The sequence below is a fragment of the Frankliniella occidentalis genome, unplaced genomic scaffold, assembly GCF_000697945.3.
Source record: "Frankliniella occidentalis isolate FOCC.00 unplaced genomic scaffold, Focc_3.1 Scaffold94, whole genome shotgun sequence".
In the NCBI taxonomy this organism is placed as follows: Eukaryota; Metazoa; Arthropoda; class Insecta; order Thysanoptera; family Thripidae; genus Frankliniella; species Frankliniella occidentalis.
Genome location: NW_026267223.1, coordinates 70,913 through 74,956, shown reverse-complemented (window position 1 = coordinate 74,956; position 4,044 = coordinate 70,913). Strand labels below are relative to the sequence as shown.

At 63.2% G+C, this 4,044-nt stretch overlaps 1 protein-coding gene across 1 annotated transcript in view; it reads left to right on the top strand.

Moving 5' to 3' along the window:
• Nucleotides 1–4,044, top strand: part of LOC113215658 (uncharacterized) — a 98,889-nt gene that overhangs the window by 89,260 nt on the left and 5,585 nt on the right. The gene's annotated exons all lie outside the window — the stretch shown is intronic.

The window sequence follows — 4,044 nt, the reverse complement described above, 5'->3', positions numbered from 1 at the left end:
TCCTCCACTCCTCCTCGCTATCTACAGCGCAGAGCGGGCGCCTGGCGTGGGTTTGTACGTTTTTGTCATTGTTTTGCAATTCTACCCTGGCTTTAAACTACACTCCCTGCCGTGCTCCGCAGACTACGGCCACTTCCAGAACAACCAGGGCAGCGCACCACAGCCGTTCAGCCGCGGAAACAACAACCAGAACAGCAACCGGCCGCAGCCCCAGAACGTTGAGATCATCACCCAGCCGCAGCCCCAGCAGCAGCAACAACAGCAGCAGCAGTCTCAACCTCAGCAGTCGCAGCGACAGTCCAACACCTACGTGTCCTCCAGCTTCAACGTGCAGGCCCAAGACTCGTATGCGCCCACAGTGTCCTCGCAGGACTACAACGACAACTACAACGTACGTCCGCCAGCGGTAGGATAGAACACGGTCTTGGGAAGACATTTTAACTACTGTGGTCGGCTTGAAAGATTTTAATGTGGACTGGGCCAGGCGGACGTACCTGGCTCAGTCATCACACATTTGTTTACACTTCCTTTTGCATGACCCTCTGCAATGTTTAAAATGGCCCGCCTCTGACCGGCCTCCTCGGGGGCAGCGCCAGGGTGTGAACTCGTGGGGCCCAATCTGGGCCCAACCCTGCGCAGCCCCGCACTCACGGTTTTGCTTTACCTGCAGGTGAACGTGCAGTACGACGTCGACGACACCTTCCCGCAGACCAAGCCCTCCAGGTAGGTGACGTGCACGCAGCTTTCCGCGCGCGCCCCTCTGAGTCCGTGTACAGAGGAGGAATGCACCTCGAGCGTCTGCCCTTGTGTGTATGTGTGTACAGTGCTCCTATCATCCTCCCAAATCCAATTATAATGACTGTAAAATTCGCAAAGTGCAACAAGGCTTTGTCCTTCGTTTTGTAAAAAAGAGCAACAGGCAACATGCCAAAACATTAACAACGCATCAGATACGTTCACGTTCAATTGTGTTTTACTGAAATCGTCTTCAGAAACAATTATTGAAAAGCAGTCAATTTCCAAAAAACAGTTGAAGCCTAGTGATGTTCTGGCATGTCACCCCTGATCTCCTTTGTTCCAATTAAGTGTTTCATTGTGTGGAGTCACTATCGGATGCCAAAAACATGTCAACGGAATACATTATCCATCAGTCGCGAACTGCTGGTGGAGTTTACCCTTCCCTCCCCATATCTCCCTGGTCGTGATCGCCCACAAGTATTTTGGTTTCGGGACGCTTCTGCACACCATGTCGCCATTAGCTTCACCTCCGCCCTGCCCTGCGCGCCTCAAACAGAACACGTTGACTGCCGCTCTCTTTCAGGTGTGTCGTGGAAGGAAGGGCCGTGTGTGCGTGCGCTTTTAGAGGGACCGGTCGGCCTGGTCCTGAGGTAGGGGTGAATACACGGGAGATATGGCCCCGCTCCGCTCCGAGCATGAGGCCGTGCCGCCGCGGGCTGGTCACATCAGCTGCTCGCCCTGCTCAGGCCTGCCTGGTACTAATCGTCCTGTGTTTTTCTCCGCAGCCACAGACACCCGAACGGACTGAAAAGGCAGACCGATCAGAGCTCGACACCGCACTCACACTCTGCACAGGATTACTTCACCCCCTCCAGCCCGTTCCCGTTCCCCAACTTCTACCAGAGCGACCGGTTCGTCCCTTCCTCCTTCCCCTCCCAGCCGCAACGCAAACTAGAACCAGAACGCTCCTCTAGCGACAGGCTCGCGCAGCCCCCGCCATCCCCGCCGCCCGCTCGGCCCTTCGCTTTCCCCGACAGGAGCTTCGCCCTCCCGCCTGACTTCCAGCCGTTCTCCTCGCTTGACTTCCCCGCCCGCACCCAGCAACCCACTCCCAGCCCCAGCCCCAGCCCCAAGAACAGCGAAGCTCTCCAGGCCCCCAAGGAGGTTCGCATCCTCCCCAAGTCTCAGTTCGCCGCCTTGCAGCAAAGCGTGCCACCCACGCCGCGTCCCGCACCCTCCGAGCTCCGCATCGTCGCCAAGGCCGCGACGCCCAGCGCCAACCAAAACACATCGCCCACTGCGGCCCCTAACGCCTCGGAGGTGAGGATCTTGCCAAAGTCCACGAACAACCCGGCAGCCCAGAAGTCGGAGGCAGCGTTCCGCGAAGAGTTCAGCAGGTACAACTACTACGACACAACTGGGAGCCCCGGCCAAGGATCCGCAGTATCGTCCACACAATCCCCGCGGTGGGTGCCCCTCGAGGTGTTTGCCGGGTTCTTCCAGCAGCCCAAGCAGAGTCCGGTGCAGCAGGCTCGGCCAGTCCCCACGCCGCAGCCCCAGCAGAGGTTCCCGAGCACCCCGTCGACACCGCCCCAGCAGCAGCGCTTCCCCAGCAGCCCGCCGCCACCTCAGCTGCAAAGGTTCCCCAGCACGCCGTCCACGCAGCTGCCCCAACGGTTCCCCAGCACCCCCGAGCCTCCCCAGGCCAAGTTCATTCGCTTTCCCCAGTCGGACACGGACGCTCCTGGCGCGCCGCCTACTCGCCTGGTGCCACCGTCGCAGACACGCTTCCAGGGCTTCCTGGATGGTCCCGCCGCCGGCTACGCCACGCTCCCGGAGAGCAAGTTCTCACGCCCGACGCACCCCGTCGAGACCAGCACACCTGCGCCCAGACAGGCGGCACCTGGCAGATTCGTGGCCCCCGTGCTCAATTCATTTGACAGCTCGACGGCGAGGGTGAAGCCAGAGGAAGCCCCCGCGAGGACCACCCCCGTCAAGCTCCGCCCCGGCGACCTCATCGGGCTGTTCTCCCCAGCGCCATCGTTTCCCCCGCAGGCCAGCACACCCAGGTCGGTGCCGAAGGCTGAGACCTTCTCCACTGGCCCCCGCGCCGTCGAACACCAGCCGATCGTCGTGTCAACGCCGTCGCCCGTCGCCACCCGCCTGCGCCAGGTCGACAGTCAGCCCCCGAGGCCGGTCACGGAGACCACGCCCAAAGCCGTCGTGAACCTGAGCGAGGCGCCCCGCAGAGCGGCAGCGGCCGCCTTGGAGTACGTCACAATTCAGCAGCTTCCCAGAAGAGACGAGCTGGACCGTCCCCGGCCCTTCCCCACACCTAACTCAGCCGCAACCCCCGCCATCCCCACAACCCCCGCCGCCCCCACGGCCCTTAACGCTGCTGGCTCCCAGTCCAACAGCACGCTGGCATCACCGCCCGATTACTACTACGACTACGAGTACGACGACTACATCGACGAGCCCTTCGACTTCGTCTCAGGCTCACAGCCGTCATCGCGCGCGCCGACCACCAGCACCACGAGCACCACGACCACGCAGCGCCCCACCACCAGCGCCCCGACCACCACCACCACCACCACCACCACGCGCCGCCCCAAGGCACCCGCCAACGCGGAGCAGACCAGGATAGGGAAGACGGTACATCGCGGCGACGAGGGCAGGCCCACCGCCGCCTCACCCTTTAGCACAGCCCGCAACGAAGTCTCTTACGACGACGGCCCGGTGCGTGCGCCTGTGCGCGGTCGCCCTCGCGGCTCGGTGCACTACAGCTCAGTGGAGGAGTACGACGAGGACGAGCTCTCCACGAGGAGACCGGTGGAGGCGCCGAGCACCGAGGCCACGGCCAGGCTTCGCGCGGCCACAGAGGAGGTTACCGCCGCCACGACCACCACGACCACAACCACGACCACCACAACAACGGAGTCCATCCGGGCGAGCACCTCAGTTGAAGATGTTCCCCCCAGAACGTACCGGCCCGGTACGGCCGGCGCCAGGAAGAGGGTTGTGGTCCGCTACCGGCCCAGGTCGCAGCCGGCCGCCGCCGACCAGTCCGAAACCCCCGCGCCCCGAGCCCGCCGCCCCGGCCCGCCCCGCCGCGTTCGCCCCACCGAGTCTAGCCGGGAAGAGGACGAGCAGGTTGACAAGCACGCCGACGAAGAGGACACCCTGGAGAACACACCGCCGTCACGGCCGCGAGCGAGGCCCACCGCTGCGCGACCCACCGAGGCCCCCGCTGCCCGCTACCCCAGCACCACCTACCACCCCCGCAGAGCTCCCCCCACCACCGAG